The sequence below is a fragment of the Puma concolor genome, chromosome A2 (assembly GCF_028749965.1).
Source record: "Puma concolor isolate L17-30 chromosome A2, mPumCon1.1.hap2, whole genome shotgun sequence".
Lineage (NCBI taxonomy): Eukaryota > Metazoa > Chordata > Mammalia > Carnivora > Felidae > Puma > Puma concolor.
The window spans coordinates 98,397,545-98,409,930 of NC_141668.1; the positions used below are offsets into that span (position 1 = coordinate 98,397,545).

At 46.7% G+C, this 12,386-nt stretch overlaps 1 protein-coding gene across 2 annotated transcripts in view; it reads right to left on the bottom strand.

Annotated features, from left to right (window-relative positions):
* The window catches only part of GLI3 (GLI family zinc finger 3), a 282,606-nt gene that overhangs the window by 244,732 nt on the left and 25,488 nt on the right, over positions 1 to 12,386 (bottom strand). The window lies entirely within an intron of this gene.

The window sequence follows — 12,386 nt, forward strand, 5'->3', positions numbered from 1 at the left end:
CCACGCATGGCCACGGAGTAGGCACAGTCCACGCGGTACCTCTCTGTGCAAATGTATCCCCCCCACCCTCTGCCGGCAAGGCCCAAGTTTATTCAGCATCCTCCAACTTCTTCAGGGAGGGCCACCAACTTGGAACGGAGGGAATGGAATGGATTGGAAAACCCCCTCTACCTCTCTCTACATCAACTGCATCCCTAGAAGCTTCGTTCCTCCAAGATTTTGAAGTCAGAATTCCACTGACCCTACTTTTTCACCTGCAAACTTTGTTTCTGAAAATTGCTGGCCAATTAAAAATTATTAGGTTTGGGGTGGGGGGGGCACCTGGGTGGCTCAGTCCGTCAAGTGTCTGATTTCGGCTCAGGTCAGGTCATGATCTTGCAGTTCGTGAGTTCAAGCCCCACATCAGGCTCTGTGCTGACAGCTCGGAGCCTAGAGCCTGCTTCGGATTCTGTGTCTCCCTCTCTCTCTCTCTGCCCCTTCCTGCTCATGCTCTGTCTTTGTCTCTCTCAAATATAAATAAACATTTTTTAAAAAATTATTAGGTGCGGGTTTTTTTAATGTTTATTTTTGAGAGAGAGAGAGAGAGAGAGAGAGAGAGAGAGAAAGAAACAGTGTGAGCAGACAAGGGGCAGAAAGAGAGGGAGACACAGAATCCAAAGCAGGCTCCAGGCTCCAAGCTGTCAGCACAGAGCCCGACGTGGGGCTTGAACTCACGAACTGCAAGATCATGACCTGAGCCAAAGTCAGACGCTTAACAGACTGAGCCACCCAGGTGCCCCTAGGTGTTTGTTTTTGAAATAACTTGTCTCCTATAAGGAGCAGTGGTATACACATAAAAAGTGATGCTCACAGACCAGCGAGTTCTGTAAATTTACAATAAGGCTGGCAGGAATGGTTTTCTTGGGCCTGAAAAGATGCTTCTCACACTGGACAGGCTAGTCTGGCCATTCAGTTTGTGAGAGAGGCCCAGGCTCCGAGTTTTATTCTCGCTCTCTCATGACTTCCTGGGCACTGTGGGAAAAACATGAGACAGAAGAATCTCCCTCATTCAGGACTTTCCAGGGGAAAAAAAAAAGACATTCATATCTGGACTGGTTCAAGATGAACCTGTCTGAAAACAGAGACACAAAAACGCACAAAGCACTCTAGGATCTGAGAAACAACAAGATGGTGAGCATTTCAGAATTATCCAGTATCTGGGCCGCCTGGGTGGCTCAGTGGGTTAAGTGTCCAACTCGTGACTTCAGCTCAGGTCATGATCTCATGGTTTCATGAGTTTGAGCCCTGCATGGGCTCTGTGCGGACAGTGTGGAGCCTGCCCGAGACTCTCCCTCTTTCTCTGCCCCTCTCCTGCTCAAACTCTCTCTCAAGATAAATAAATAAACTTAAAAGAATTTTCCAACATCAATGAATAAAGAGTGAGTAGCCAGCACTTGTAGGCAGTTGACACATGAGTCCATGGGGTAGAACTCTCATCGCCACAGCTGTAAGACAGGCGATGCAGGTCCCCATCCCAAGACCCACTGGCCATGGGCAATGACACAAGACGACCCTTCTACTGAGTGCTTGTCGTGCCTTTTAAAGTGTTTCCAGAGACTGTCATGTGTATTTCAAAGCAGCCCTTTTTCAGTTTGCTGCGTTGAGATGGAATCACGTGTTTCAGTTTTCTAATGGCAAAGAAAGGACACAGATTTCAGAGAGGAAACACCCGCGTGCTGTGTACTGACACAGAACCAGAGACGACACATGCTCAGTGGCACTTGTACAACTTGTGTATGTGTACGTATTTCATGGGGACTTCGTCGTGGTTGGCAACGAAACATCACCCAACAGAAAATTACCACCGCTCACGTTCCGCGGCAGCTGCCGCTTCTGGTGTTTTGATTCAAGACACCGAAGTGTGGTATCGCCACTTGTGTGGCTCGCTACCCGCACCCGGCTCTGAGCAGAAGGAGGCCGAGAGCCAGGAGAGCAGAAGCCCGGGGACAGTCCCGCTTCTGACCAGCTAGGGGACCCTGGGAAGCCAACCTCCACGGCTCAGTTTCCTCACCTGTGGTATGGGTGTTTAGCACAGAGGACTCCACCTGGTTCTGGCAGGCTGCGATTTGTGGCGAACAAGGGACATCTCAGCAAAAGTGCCGTGAATTTCTTTTGAAAGAGCCAACATGAATACTGGGCCGTGGCCGCTCGGATCACAAGGCACAGGGTGGGAGCACATCAACCCCACAGGTTCTTTCCTTCACTCTGCCCTCCTTTCCCACACAACCGAGCTGGCCACAAGAGGCTCTTTGCAAGGTTTCATACGATGGTCACGCTTTCTGAATCCAGAAAACACTGAACTAATTTGGCCAAAGGAAACACAGATGCCTGAATGCTTGCCCTCCTGCACCTCTCCAGCTCTTTTTCAGGAAGCAATTTCTAGGACTCCACATGTGTATCTGTCCCCACAGCAAAATCCTCAAAGCTGTCACTCCGTCATCATTAACAGAACAAAGAAAGAAGAGAACCAGAAACCATGAAATTGCCTCGTTGGTCCTGCAGGCTGCACAGGGCAGGCCGTCACACAGCGTTGAGGATGCCTGGGTGCTTGGGGTCTCTCGATACTTCTTGGGGTTTCCACGGGGCTTCGGGCAAGCAGAACCTACTGTTTGGACAGCTCTGGCTTCCTCCCCCCAGAGCAGCCTATGCGCAGGACCTCCCCACACATGGAATGATGGATTCTCCTAGGAAAAGAATTTGCCTTCTCCAGGAGGGGTGGCTGGCTGGCAGGGGAACATCGCTGTTTTGTTTTCCTAGTCCAATCCTTGGGCATCTCTTCTGCCCTCCTCCCCTGCTGCTTCCCTCATCACATCCACACATCTGGCTACCTGACGGCCCCCAGCAGCTCACAGTTCCTTCTCCAGTTGCCAAGACAGTCAGCGTGAAGCCGGACCCCTACTCCCCTCTCCCTGGTCTTAGTCAGCATATCATGGCCATGGGCTCCTGCCCAGCTGCAGTCCTTTAAGGAAAACCAATTAGGGATGGGGAGGAAGAGGAGAGTGTGAGTGTGTGTGTGTGCGTGTGCGTGTGCGTGCAAAGCTCAGCTCTCAGTATTTCTCCAATGTCTTTCTGGACAGACATAAATTTAAATCCTAACCATTCCTTTTAAGAAACACTAAGCAATACGTGAACAGGTAACAAAAAAGGGATTTTAATATGCTTTCCATATTAAAAGGATTTAAGGGGCACCTGGGTGTCTCAGTCAGTTAAGCATCTGACTTGGTTTTGGCTCAGGTCGTGATTTCACAGTCTTGTGAGTTAGAGCCCTAAACTGCGCTGTGTGCTGGCAGTGTGGAGCCTGCTTGGTATTCTCCCTCTCTCTCTCTCTCTCTGCCCCTCCCCTGCTCATGTTCTGTCTCTCTCAAAAAAAAATAAACATTTAAAAACTTTTGGGGGTGCCTGGGTGGCTCAGTCGGTTGAGGGTCTGGCTTCGGCTCAGGTCATGATCTCACAGTTCGTGAGTTCGAGCCCTGCGTCGGGCTCTGTGCTGACAGCTCAGAGCCTGGAGCCTGTTTCAGATTCTGTGTCTCCCTCTCTCTCAGCTCCTCCCCCACTCACACTCTGTCGCTCTCTCTCTCAAAACTAAATAAACATTGAAAAAATTTTTTTAATTTTTTAAATAATTTTAAAGTAATTATTTTTATAATAAAAGAATGTATTCTATTTAAGTTTTTAAAAAAATTTTTAAATATTTATTTTTGAAAGAGAGAGAGAGAGAGCAAGCCAGGGAGGGGCAGAGAGAGAGAGGGAGACACAGAATCCAAAGCAGGCTCCAGGCTCCGAGCTGTCAGCACAGAGCCCGACGCGGAGCTCGAACTCACAAACCGTGAGATCATGACCTGAACCAAAGTTGGACACTTAACCAACTGAGCCACCCAGGCACCCCAAAAATAAAAGAATTTAAAAGGTCAAAGTGGATACAAGCACACAAACACACACATAGGAACCAGCGTTAAAAACAAAACAAAACAAAAACAACAACATTGAACTCTTACAGTAAACAAGACTGTGATAAGATTCCAACCATAAGGTCATTGGCCCATCTTTGGTCAGTGTTATCCCCCAAATCTGAGCTCACCTGAAATTCATAGGATCACGCACACAACAAAGCAATGCACTCCACTGCTCCGCTGGGTAGCCCTCCTGGTTCTAAAACCACGCACGACAGCGTTTCTACTAAAAGCAAGCAATTTATGTCGGGGCAGTGGTCAGTACTGATTTTATCCATTGCACGTCAGTAACCACGCAGTATGGTGGATTCATTCAGGACATCCCTATGAATGAAGGCGAGGCCACGGCTCTCCTCCCTTTGAGGGCCTTTCAGAACTGTCCTCTTGGGCAAATAAGTGACCCAGGGTGTGAAACCTCCCTGCGCGCGCGCGCGCGTGTGTGTGTGTGTGTGTGTTACCACGCTGAGCGGCTGAGAGGAGACACAGGAGCCCTGCATCTGGCCTCCTCCAGACCCCAGCTGCAGCCGATGGGGTTACAGATGCCGTCCAACCCTGGTCACGTCCACCCTGAGCCGGGCCCCTGATGCTCCCGGGGGTCCTACCTGTGAATACTCAGCACTCCCCATTCCTCACAAAAATCTGCCATTCCTAAACCCACTCCTGCTACTTTGTGTCACCCTTTACAAATTCATGGAGGAAATGGAGACAGGCAGACACAGGATCTCTGCATCTCCCTCCCTTCCCTCTAGTTTGTACCAACAGATTCACTCACAGGTGAAGCTTCACATCCCAAGGTCGGGCCACTCAGGCCGGCCCATCAGCACTGCCCCGTGGGTCCTACAAAGCCTCATGGCCAGCCTGTCACGGCCCCCACCCCTGCTCTCTGTGCCCCTCACTGCCCTCCACCCACCACCCGACTCGGACGCCCATCCTACATCTCCAGCTCACGAGTCCTCCACCTCCTTAACGTGCGACCCACACAGAACAGCTCCCCTGCCCCACCAGCCTGGCCTCCCTCTGCAGTCCATTTTATTGCCATCTCACTTCTGCATCCCCCTAACCTAAATCAGCCTGGACACCACCCCTATCTCCCCCCCACCCCGCCCCATCGGTGGTCCTGGTCCTCTAGCCCAATCCCCTCTTACCTGCCAGATGCCCCTCCCGAGTCCCGCCCACTGCTGTGTCCCCTTCCCTTTCACTCCTTCCCATTGCCATTACTACCCACATACTTCTGAGATGAATCCTGAATCTTTATCCTCAGCCTGTCTTCCTCCTGAGCCCTTTCTGTCCGGTTCCAATACACCCTGGAAGTCACAGGGCTTAAAATCGAAAGCTCCCTCCCACCGGGCCCCTCCTCCCCTCTCCCGATTTCCTGCGCATATCCCGGCCTCCCCTGGTCCCACTCGCTTCTCTCTCTGCTGCTTCTCTTGCCTTCGTCTGACATGACCTCCCTCTGCCCTCCACTTCCGCAGCAGGTGCACTGCCCGCTGGACGCCTGGGGGCCTCCACGCCTCCACTCTCCCCTCCAGCGACTTAAGCAGATGACACGCTCTCACTCCCCTCTTCCCACTCACATTAAGCATAAAGCCCGGACTCATCAGCTGTGCATTCACAGGCCTCCACTATGTGGCCTCAATGTGCCCCTTCCAATGGCATTTCCATAAGCACAACCCATGCATAGCCGCTACATGGCCTACGCTGCCGGGTACCATTTCCCCAAATCACCAAGAACGTCCCCACTTCCAAGGCTGCTCCCCTCTGCCTGGAATGACTTTCTTTATCTTATTCTCCAGCCACTCCCCCACAACTCCTGTCTGCCCCCACCTTAACCCTTTATAAGATCTAATTCAAGTATTACTCTTCTATGAGACTTGCCTTGACACTCTGTGGGCATCACTTACATACACCTAGTAAGTACACTGTAATGTGGCCGTTTACTCATCCACGTGTAAATATCTTGAGAGCTGGCCCCATATTTTATCAATCTTCAGCATCAGATACAATGTTTGGCACTTAGCAAGGCCTTAGGAGTATCTGTTGGCCATGGGCAGCATAGCAGTAAAAAAAGAACCTTACATTTACAACTCCATGGACTTGGGCACCAAGGAGTTGGGAAAATAGGATGGTCCGGGGTTTCCTCTATTTTCTTTCCCTGCATCCTATCCCCAACCTCTTCCTGAGCTTTGTTCCATTCGAGTACGCATAAGAAAAAAAAGAAAAGGTTCTTATTAGACAGAAATCCCCTGGGCAGGGTCTAGACATGAAAAGTTCTATTGTATCCATGATTTCCCTGAGACACTCCTGCGGGAAAAAAGGGAAGTTCGAATTTCTCTGTGGGCTGGCAAATTTTCTGTACTTATTGGCATGGCTCTGGTGAATGCGTATCTCCCCAGACAAAAGGCCAACAAAACACTGAATGATCTGAAATTTGGAGAAGACGCAAGAGTCGTGTCTCTCAATTATTTCCAAAAGCTCTAGGCAGCAGGTTGTGGGCATGCTTTCCAGTGAACAAAGCTGAGGCTTCAGAAACCACTGGAATTACACCTTTGATGGCAACACTTCCTATCTTCAAAGGGGTATACGTTTTGCTACTTGGCTTCTTCAAGATGTGTGTGACGGTCTTCTTTTTAGGAGTTCTGCTTCCTACACATGTGGCACAGAAACACGTCCCACACAGCCCCGAGACCATATGCCTCACCCACCTTTTTTTCTCTTCGATGTGGCCATGTCCAGCATCATCTTAAATCCAGCACCCCTACTCATTAGTTAGCTGGGGTTACCCCACGGTCAGGGTAACTTAAGGTCAAAAGTAAGAAAGCCAAGATCCCTTAGGCCTTTTCCACTGCTATCAAAGTTCTCCCGACAACACCAGCAAACAAATAAACAAACAAATAACAAAGAGCCTCAACCCACTCCTAATCCCTGACCCTGGCATTGATTGATTTCAGCAGAAAAAGCCACCACGGAACAGATACCACTATCAGGGAATACAGAGGGCAGCTGCTGGGACTGGATAAAAATGCAGCCTGATGCAGGGAAGCGGAGCACGGTATTTCTCCTGCGAGAATACAAGGGATATTTGCATTAACTCAAGCACTTATCGATGTACCGGCAACTTTCAATTCAAGACAGATGAGACAAAGCTAAAATTAAATTGCTTCCAGAACAAGGTAAAGTAGAAAAGGTGAGAGTAAAGCAAACACCTGTTAGGTCTTACCAACTGCGATTTCCTAAGCATCTTCCGAGAAGGGGCAGATTTCTAAAAACTACTTCTGAAGATGAATGCAGAACGTGGATGCCAAAGGAGTGTGCGTGTGTGCGTGCTTTGATGGGAGTCACCTTGCGAGGACGCGGCCGAGGACCAACCAAGACTGTGGCCCACGACCATCGGGTTCCAGTAAGGCCTGGCCAAACCAGCTGAGTGTAATTCCAAGCAGAATTTCAAAAGGGTATCTTTTAATCGCGACGTATTTCAGAGAATAACATAAGCACCATCAAGAAAGATTACCCACCACCCAGATCTGATAACTTTAATATTTTGCCATAGTTGCTTAAAACCTTTCCTCTTTAAAGGAATAAGGTGGTACAGCGGTGCCTGGGTGGCTCAGTTGGTTAAGCATCGGACTCTTGATTTTGGCTCAGGCCATGATCTCACAGTGTGTGACATCAAGCCCCACACTGGGCTCTGCGCTGACAGCACAGAGCCTGCTTGGGATTCTCTCTCTCCCTCTCTCTGCCCCTTCCCTGCTCGTGCTCTCTCTCTCAAATATAAATATATAAATATTCTTTTCAAAAAAGAAATAAGGTGGTACATATATATCTGAACCCTCCCCACCGTATTCCCTCTCCGCTCTCCCCAGAGGTAACCACTACTGCTGAACTGATTTCATCGATCATGACTTTATACTTTTATCGCATATTTATGAATTCATTAACAACACAATTCAAAAAGATGTCCCTAAAGCTCATCTAGGAGAAAAAACTGAAGAGAAGCCAAGAAGCATTTGAAAAGGAAAAATAATAAAAGATGATGGGCACTATCAGGTAAATGTATTGTACGTTGTAATGTCTGAAAGAAGGTAGTACTTGACTGAAGAACAGGCAGGTCTAGAGGCACCTGGGTGGCTCAGTGGGTTGAGCATCCGACTTTGGCTCAGGTCATGATCTCGTGATTTGTGAGTCAAGCCTCGTGTCAGGCTTCAGCACGGAGCCTGGAGCCTGCTTTGGATTCTGTGTCTCCCGCTCTCTCTACTCCACCCCTACTCGTGCTCTGTGTGTCTCTCTCTCAAAAATAAATAAATATTAAAAAAAAAAAAAAAAAGAACAGGCAGGTCAATAGAATAAAAACAGTTCAGAAAAGGATGCTACAAAATAGAGTAAGGCAGTGTCAGATAGAAGTTATCATTTCAATTCAGTGACAGGACAACTCACAATTTTTTATCCCCAAAGAACTACAAATTAAAAAAAAAAAAAGATTTCGACACCACCGAAAAGGATACCCTCTGGATCTGCATGTTGGTTAGATGATGCGTTAAGCTTTGGGAAAAATTCATCATTCTGCTCCCACGTGCCCTGTGCACTTTTCTATCTGTGTGCTATACTTCAATTAAAAACTTTTGGGGCGCTTGGGGGGCTCCGTTGGTTAGGTGTCCGAGTTCGGCTGAGGTCATGATCAAGAAGTTTGTGAGTTCAAGCCCTGCATTGGGCTCTGTGCTGATGGCTCGGAACGTGGAGCCTGCTTCAGATTCTGTGTCTCCCTCTCTCTCTGCCCCTCCCCGACTCATGCTCTGTCTCTCTCTCTCTCTCTCTCTCTCATTCAAAAATAAATAAATGTTAAAAAAAAAAACTTTTAAAAATGAGGGGAAGTTTTCACCTATGATACTATGCTGCCAAGCGCTCCTAAGAAGGCGCAGTCCCAGAAACAGCTTGCTGGAATTCAAAGTTGTTACCACCCTTGGAACTAATTCGGTAAGACACAGTCAAGCCACACAGACGTTTTTAGGATCTTCATCATATCCTCGTTTACAATGAGAAAAAGAGAAGAAAAACGTCAGCATGCAATGACAGGGGACTGGCTGACTACCCCCACATCACCAGTTAAGCTGCAGAAGTGTAGCACATGACATGGAAAATGTCCCCCAAGTATGGCTGCCTGGACATGTAGTCCCTGCCAGAGACGGCGACAGAGAAAGACTGAAAATAAGCCCAAGGGTTAACAAAGGCCAACCCTGGATGGGGAGACCCAGGACACGTCCCTGTGTTTCTTTGTGCATTCCTGAATTTCCCAATGAGCACGTGTTCCTTTTATAAAACCGAACAGATAAAAAGGTTGGAGAGGAGAGCAGAAAATAAGAGAGATAGTCCTAAGGGCTCAGGCTGCCCAGACGTTGCTTAAGCGAGAGGTCCCCTTTACTGTTCGTACCCTTGAGTGTCCATTTTCACTGTAACGCTTTTCCAAAATGCGTTATTTTACCAGTCTCTGTATTACGAGCCATCTCATCTTCCTTATAGGGTGCAGTAGTGTCTCCCTTCCGCACGCGCCCTCTGACCTTTGGCTCCGTACCCTTCCCTGGGCTGCATGTGAAGGGCACCAGTAACACTCCCCAGCTTCAGCCTATACATTCCCCTCTCAGAGAATAATGACAAATGCGGGTTATTTGAGAGGTTCGGTGTTTAGGAGCCTGGTAATCAAAGTTTATTGTGCTCTCGGTTTTGTGTCCTTTTTTCCACTCCAAAGAGTTTAAAGCACGTCGAGGAGCATCAAAGAAATTTGCAAAAGCTCTCAGCGAAGCCATGCTAAAACAGAACTACATCAAACCAGATGCCAAACAGAAAACTATGCGGAGCGCTCCGTAAGGAGAGTTCAGAAGGTTTACAAGAAGGCCAAGGTCCGGGAAGAGGTAGTCACCCAAAAGGCAAAACGCTCCTCCAGCCATCCCCACACAGACTATGACCCTGTCCTACCAAGAAGATGAACACTAGAAGTCGGGCCAGGAATTAATGAAACCATGTCTGGATCAAGGACACACACATCTCAGATTTCAGAGGACCCAGTGCTTTTGTGGTAATTACCTGTAACGATCAGCAATTCAGTCAAAATTGGGCAGAAATCTCCCTGGAGTTTTAAGACTATTATCTATAGACTGCCCTTCAAAATACCTGGGATGGTCTTGACTTACCAATGTGATGGCACGTTGTGGCCTAAACAAAATCAGCAGCAGCTTTTACCCCAAGACAGACATGTACATATGACCTGTACAATCCATTTGAAAGAATTGTGGATTTCCCTGTCTAAACACAGATTATGTTACCTCATTCCTTTCAAGGTCCTCTTATTTACCAGACATCTTTCCTGTCGCCATACATTCTTCCAAATTCCTGGGGAACCTAAGGTGGATATCATGGAGACAAGAGTTTTTGAGGGGAAAAGCTCTTTAAAATCGCATGCCCAAGCTCCTCGTTTAAAGTGAGATAAAGTGATGTGCACACGAATCTTCTGAATTCTTAATGTGCAGCCCCCTATCAAGTAAGCTGTGTCACCACTGTGGTTATCCCTTCACATTTTACATGAGAAAGATTCAGTTTCGTGGTCCCTAATCACTGTAGGGTTCTTGTCTCCTAAGATAATCATTCCTTCAAAGAGCCATCGTACTCCTTCAATCAATATTTTCCTAAAGAAAGTCAGAGCTCCGAAATCTTCCCGCAGACAAGTTGCTTCTGGCGAACACAATGTCGTGAATGTCTTTAAGAACCTGAACAAAGAGGGCACAGGCACCTGTCCATAAAGCGTTGCATAAAATAATTTCAAGGTGTTGGTCCATTTTCTGAAGCAGATCCACGAACCTCAAGGGTTCGTAGACTGCCAGTTAAGCCCCCATGCTGAAAAAGATGGTTCATTTTGCATGGTGCCACGTTGCTGGATAGAACTTGTTCCCAACTGCATGGAGGCAGGAGCTAGGCTTTCCTAGGCCGTGGAAAACTGACATTACCTTCATGAGAAAGATTTTCCATAAAAACTTACCTCTCTTTTTTTAAGCACATATAATCTCTCAGATGTACTTCAAAATGAAAAGCTTCTCAAATTAAAACAAGGTACAAAATTAAACCAGCACTTAGATGTAAGATCCATACTTGTTTCATTAGTATACCCACGTATTACTAAATTTCTGTATTTAAACACTGACTTTCTCCCTGCCTCCAATCCCTCCCCTCAGCAGTGCAAAAATCATTGATCTAGTCTAACATGGTAATTAAGCACTATTTTTGTAGCTTGGCCCCAGCTAATATAACCACTTCTTTCTTAACACACGAATGAGATTCTCTTCTTTGCAACTCCTTCCCAACCCTGAACTTTCTGAACCAGGAATAAGCAACAGGCACATAGTTTATATTTAAATTATATGATCTTTTTCTTCAAAAAGAAAAAGGGAATAGATAAGGAATTTACAAAGCACCTTCTTATCCCTCGCTACCCTTATCATCTATTGTTGGAAAGAGAATTAAGGGATAGATACTTTTCAGATAGTCAGATGAAGTCCTAGCAACAGGTACATATAGGACCCTGTTCCCCCTGGACAGTCTAAGAAAACAACCAAAGCAAACCAGAGGAGTGCTGTCTGGTGCTATACCAACACTAGTCACCAGCAGGAAGAGCCACAAGAGAAATGTTCCTGCTATAACGTTGCAACTGCCTCTGTTCTAATACCCAGCCCTTCATATCCTTGGATTCTCTAGTATTCAGCCAGTATATATGCTGGGTGCCTGTGTGTGCATGTTTTTAAGCATCTTTTTTTTTTCTTCCATTCACCCAGTTTTTTGGGGGTTAAACTGATGGATGAAAATAGTCTCAATCTGCATGAAACTGATCAAAGAAGGTGCTTTGAATTTATGTGAAAAAGTTTCCCATTAAGATGGTAGCTATTTTTTTCAAACATGATTCCTTTTAATTGCGGAAAACAGCCCAAAGGCTTTGTCAAGGGGCACATGTTTTCTATAAATCAAAACATAAATAAATGTGAGGTTATTTCACTAGGCATACATATGGTTTCTGCTAAGTAAACTCTATTTATAAAACATTGTTAGCCTTCACCGGAACTGCTGTCAACATTTATAGGAAAGGAACTTTTCTACTGCTCTGCAACTTGCCAGGATTTGAAAACAAGCCTAGAAACATTAGTTTTTCAAGACAGATCTGATTTAAACTTAATGTGAAATGGGCCACTGTGTGTTCTCTAATTTTTAAATGCTTGGAAGAAATCTTCGACTGAGTATTAGGTTCATATTTTACCAGAAAATGTTTACATTTCTGGAAGTTCCATTATTTCAACCATGCCATTGTTCTTTTCTTTCTAGAAGTTCTCTTTTGGTTACAGGCAAAGGCTTGAGATTATTTTTCTT